The sequence below is a fragment of the Ammospiza nelsoni genome, chromosome 15, assembly GCF_027579445.1.
Source record: "Ammospiza nelsoni isolate bAmmNel1 chromosome 15, bAmmNel1.pri, whole genome shotgun sequence".
In the NCBI taxonomy this organism is placed as follows: domain Eukaryota; kingdom Metazoa; phylum Chordata; class Aves; order Passeriformes; family Passerellidae; genus Ammospiza; species Ammospiza nelsoni.
In genome coordinates, this window is record NC_080647.1 from 10265246 (window position 1) to 10271661 (window position 6416).

The window sequence follows — 6416 nt, forward strand, 5'->3', positions numbered from 1 at the left end:
TTACTTATTAAAAAATAGAATTTTCTACACTAATATTCTGTAAAGAAACCACTTTAATTACTTTAAATTATTTACTGGCCTCGCAGCATTCAGTTACTCACTCTAACTTTCTCTGCAGCAATCACTGAAATTGCTGTAGAGAGGTTCCTTGACAGCAGAAAGGGCTCATCCCAGCCCTGAAATACCTCCAAGGGTTTTGTGTATTGCGGAGTGCTGCAGAATTTCTTTGAGACAAATGTGATGCCAGATGCAGACACTTCTGTGGGTACTGACTGAATGCCTTCCCAGGTACTCCAACAACATTACTGTGCTTAATCAATAGAGAGAGTTTATATTGGCCATAAAACCACAGAGCATGATCTTCTAACTAGAGCCACATGATGTGTTTACTACCAAACCTGAAAACTATATTTATTCTCTGCACTCCACATTATGGAGAGGAGGAATGACTCACAATTACTATTAGACATCTGAACCATTTCATTTTAACTGTGGAATATACTCACTAGGTAGCAGTGTCAGTGTATAAAGGAAGGAGGGGGTACAATCAGGCTGGGTTAATGCACACTGCAAAGTACTTCCATGAGTGTGTGTGCTTGTCAATATTATTATTCAAAATTTGTTAAAAATTATGAATCCATGGAGATTCAAAATTTTCAAAATATTTTTCACTCTAAACACATAACAGCATTTTATCTATAAAACCTCAGACCAGATAACAGTGATTAAACTTTGAGTCAGGTGACAAGCAAAGTAACAAAAGTTTGAGATCTCATTGAAATTTATGAATTTTTTTTTTCATGTTGTCCAGCATATTCACTGCACAGCTTTGAACACAGGAATGGAGCATTTTCACAGCGAGGTCGGGGTGTGCAGCATGGACCCAGAGGCAGATTGCTGCCCACCCTGGTGGTGATGGATGTGGTGTGTGCTGCTGCCGTGGTCACACACAGAGCATCCCCTTTGCATCCCCTCCCCTGGCTGCCCCTGCTGACAGCCCCTGGTTACACCAATAATGCTCAGCATCAGAGGGTGCTGCCTCCAAGCTGCTCTGATTCAGAGTTTTTTATATGAAAATGGCATGATTCTCAAAGTAAGCAAAAAACCTGGATCCTCATTAACTTGTTAAGGAGACAAATATGCATTGGCTTTTCTTAGGCCATATTGTGTGAAGCTTTTCACACTTTGAGCTCTGGAAAGGGAACTTTGAAGATGATGAACTTTCACTTGGAAGGGTTCAGAAGAACTCAAGAGGAAATAATGGATTTTACTTTGTGTTTCAAATAATTTTGAAGAGTACTCAAGGACCAAAGCCTAAAGAAGTCAACACAGAAACTGTTCTTCACTTCATCAGGTTTTCAACCAGGCCTCAATAACTTTTTTTAGAAAATGTCACATCACATTCCATTAAATAAATCCAATAAAACTCCATTATTAAAAGTACAGCCTCTCAAATAAAGTGGTGAAATTATTTCCTTTTTTTCTAATCAGTACTGGTCATTTTGGAAAGTGTGCTAATATTTTTTTGGAGTTTATTAACATTAGTATGAATCCAAGGACCTGAATATGCTTTAGAACACTCACTACAGGTTGTTGGTGATTGTGTTAATAAGAAATGTTTCCAACACAACTTGGAAACAAACTTATGTGCTTGCTGCAGACATGACCAAAATAAAATGCCTACAACTGTTGAAACTTCTGGCTGGTAAATATGTAATTTCGATACTGTTTTCTGAACAAATCCTTGTTATTGTGAAAAACCATCACATCTCCTGTCACTAAATTTGGCCTGCAAAGGTAGAAATGCACACAAATCCCCACAGGCTGCTGTGCTGCAGAGCCAATGAAGGCAAAGCCAGTGGCTAGTTCCTTCAGGGACTTACAATAAATGCTATTTCTTTTCTTGTTTTCTTAGGTCTTCAGTTGAGGGTTTATTTTTTTTGACTTGACAAAAATAAATACTGCAGCTCTAGATTCCTATTCACCAGAGCATTTTGGCAAATAAGCCTTTGAAACTCATCAGGCTCCTGAGTTCCCCCCAGAGAGCTCCCATTTACCTGGGGCCTGGCTGCGTGATGCAGACTAAGTCTAACATAATGATAGGAATAAATCTAAATAGCACCTTCCAAACCACCAGACCTTTGGGAAATTCACACTTCTCCTTGTGTGAAAAAGCCAACAGACTCATTTGATAAAATGCTGCTTTACTGATAATGCCAGTGAGTTGTTGAGTTCTCTTTCCAGACATGACTCACAAGAGAAAGTCACTTTTCTATGTACAGAGTGAATATCACACTCTCCTCTGTTGCTGCTGCATGACTGTAATAGAGTCATAACAGCAAAAACTTGTATCTTTCTGCTCCAAGTTCATGTGTTTCTAATTTTAGGGTTTTGGTTTGGGATTTTTTCTTTCTGTTTCTTTCTTTTTCCATATATGAGAAGAAAATCTGATGCCAGTGATGATGAAGTTGCTATACTGCCTAGTTAGGCCTCATAGGACTTGCATGTCCACATCATCATCCAGTCAAATTGCTTTCTTAAAAAATTTGCTGCCATGCAAGATGATAGAAAGAGCTGAAATAATAAGGACCAGAGATGTTTAAGACCATATGAAATGATTATAGGTCTCACAAGAACACAACCTGCATAAATCACTAAATTGTCAGAAATGGGCCCCCAAAATTAGGAAACGTCATGATTCAGGTAGCCTACTTTCACATATCCAGTTCAAATCACAGTCTTCATGTGATAAAATCCCACATTATTTCTGAAAAAAACTACCATTAATCAGTGCACAAGATGCAAATAAATCACTTGCTGACACTTATTCAATATTATCAGTTTTACCCCCACTGTTTTCTGTATGGTAGTGTGCCTTGTTTATTGTACACTATTTAAACCCTGACTGGACAAAATGATTAATTTCTTCAGAGCCTTTCTGTGACACTCATCAGACATTAGTTCCTGCACTACACATTCATAACTATCAGAGATAAGTGCATATTGATATTCCTTTCCAGAGATAGCAGATGCAATGCCAGAAATCCACAATCTGATTTAGTGCTATATTGTACTTTATATATATAAAGGCAGAAGAATTTTCTCCATTTGCAGCTCTGAAGTCTCAGCATTGGTGTGCACTGCATTCCAAGCCACAGGCCCAGGGTGTTCACAGCTCAGGCAAACCCTTAGCAAGTGTGGGTTTAGCAACCAGCACAGAATTACTGTGTGCCAGGAGCAGGCAGAAAAACAATTCTCCAGGTCACTAAGCACGAGGACATCTTGCTTCTTCCTGCAACACCCTGCCTCATCCACTCAATCCTATCCAGAAATAAACGAGGTGGGATTGAAACATTTTTCTCTCCACAGAAGTCACAAGGCCACCGACTGCTGGAGCGCTGGGGAGTTGTGAGTGACCACCCCAAGATTCCCTTGTCCTGCTCTGCCCTGAGCATCCCCTGTAGGCAGATACCTGTCACAGAGCACTGGGACAGATCAGACAGAATGCATTTTCTTTTTTTCTCCTCCAAAAAAATCCTCTTAAATTCTTCTTTTACATACCATCTTCTTAAATGCCACGTACTTCCTTACAAGTGTTCCACGGATGCAAGGGCTGCAAACTTCCTGGTGGAAGTTCTGAAAAAGGATCCAGAACTTCCTCAAATGTTTTCAGCTATTTACTGACAACTGAAGAAGAGGAGAACTCAGTTATTTCCTCTGCTCTGCTTGGGGGCTGTGGAGGATACAGGAGGGAGACTTTCCCTGCTCCTGTGCTCTGACTCTCTCCTGGCAAACCTACACAATCAAAAGTTTCAGATGCAGGAAAAGTCTTGTTTAGCTCCAGGGCTGGATCATACCCACTGTGAATAAAACTTCTGCAAAGTTTGCTGCACAAAGTTGGCTGAGAAAACAAAACTGAGCAGACAAAAAGCGGATTTAATTTTCAGAGTTTTATATTAAATATTCAAAAATAATACTCTGGATAAAACAGCTACTCTTCTTCTTACCTACTTCTAGTAATATCTTTGGATTGCATTATGAGGTGTCTGATCATCTTTTAGTTGAGCAAACCAATGTATTTTCCTCTTGTTTCATTCAGCATGTTACAAAAAATACACTAAAGTGATATTTAAACTCATATTTCAATATCTAAAAGGCTTCCTGGAGACTTGAACTAAAAACAATACCTAACTCCAGTTTGAATATTCAGTTCAAGGAAAACACTGAAACACCAAAAAAAAAAAAAAAAAAATCTAAAAAGTGACAAAACCTGACTTAACAAAGTGCTGAATATTTCACTATTCACTATCCACACAATATTGATGTGGATGATACCATAACATCACAGGAGGATAGACATACATACAAAAGCATGTGAACTTAGCTTCCAAAACAGCTGGTAAAATAATAGAGGAAATAGGAAAGGATAAATTTCAGATTAGTTTATTATTTAAAAAAACAATGTAACCTATCTCTTCTCATCCCCTAAATAAGCATTTACATATATATATATATATATATATATATATATATATATAAAATTTAGTTACTAGAAGTGGGTTTTTATTATTTTTTGTGTTTGTTTGTTTGTTTGGTTTCTTTCCTTTTAAACAGAGCTTAAAGTTGAGCAAATATTATTCATGGACAATTTTGGTTTAATTGATCTCGGGCTAAAGGAATGAGCTGGCAGATTTCTTGAGACTGCTGCCAGGTCTAATCTCCTGAGATGAGTAGCCAGGGACAGCTGTAACCTGATGCATCTTATCAAACATAAAATAAAATTCTGTGCAGGCTGCAGAGCGAGCACTGCTTCTCAGCACAGTCATCCTGGCACTGGTAAGGTATTTAATTGCAATGTGATCCTCACTATTAAAGATACATGAACTTTTCAAATGAAAGTGCAGGGAAGTCTGGGAATCTCTTACTCCTCAAACCTATTGCTTTTATAATATTGCTGCTATTCCCACTGCAGGCATCATTATCATGATACAAAGCAATAAGTGTTTGAAGAACTGAGGTTTCAATCAGTCTCCATATGCCCAAATGAAGTGTAGATGAAAAGCATAAGAAAATATATTCCAAGTCTTGAAACAAGCAGTAAACAAAGAATTTTGTACAAAGAATTCTGTGCTGGAGAGGAAACCCATTCATTCTTTTTTATAATTCCACGCATTCCCTCCCACATTTCACATTTCTTGTTGACACAAAGCACAGTATTATTTTATCTCCTTGTCTCCCCATTCTGTTATGATATAAAGCCTTCCCTACCTGAGTAATATCAGCTCAATCTATCACTCCAGCCTAATGTTCTCATCAGAGCCAGGCAGCCTCGCTCCATTTCCCCTCTGCAAAGTGCCACTGATGCACAGCTCCTCACCCCCACAGAGGGCTGGGCTGTGCTCTGGGGAGGATCCAGCCCTGAGTCTCACACACAGGGGGATGGATGCAGGATCTGCCACTGATGCACACCTTCCACACCTGGGCTGTGCCCTGGGGAGGATCCAGCCCTGAGTCTCACACACAGGGGGATGGATGCAGGATCTGCCACTGATGCACACTTGGGCTGTGCCCTGGGGAGGATCCAGCCCTGAGTCTCACACACAGGGGGATGCAGGCTCTCAGCTGCCCCTCAGGGGCCACTGATCCCACACTGACCTCACCTGCTCACTTCCCTCTCACATTCCTTTACTGACCCCCTGTAATTCCCTCTACCTGTAATCTAATTCTTACTATGCTTCCATAACCCAATTCATTAAGGGAAGCCCAGCTTTAAGTACATATATATCCAGAACCAACTAAAGCTTATGTGTGAAGTCCGAAACCATTCAAGTATATGTTTCAATTTATTTCATTTTATAGCTGTAGTTTACCCCATAAATTCACAATGCTTGCTCATCTATTTCCACTTCTGGGAAACTGAAACGAATTTGCATGCACACACAGATTACAGAGCAAGCAAATGTGTGTCTAATTAACATCAACAAATGGCTAATTATGAACAATAAACATTGGATGAAGAGAATCAGTCTGCAAAAGAGGCGTGGAGGATGCCAATTTGATCATATAAATCCTTGATCAGATATTTCAGGGCAGCTGACACCAACAGGAGCAGAGGAAAGATTGGCTGCAAGGTTTTCTCAGGTCTATAGATATTTCTTTTTGTCAGGAGCATCTCATCCCAGCCCCACATCTCACAACGGAAGCAGAAACAGGGACAAAAAAAAGGTTGGTCATTTAGGAGGAAAGGTTCTGATGGAATCAAAATATCTATATGACACCCCCCCACACCAAAAACTGGGAAAACCTGAACACATCTGCAGTTTAAAACCTGATATTGTTACAGGTCTTCCTATGTTGTGCTGAGGTCTCTCCAAATATTGTCTTACATCCAAGCTAAAACCTTCTGAAAATACTTG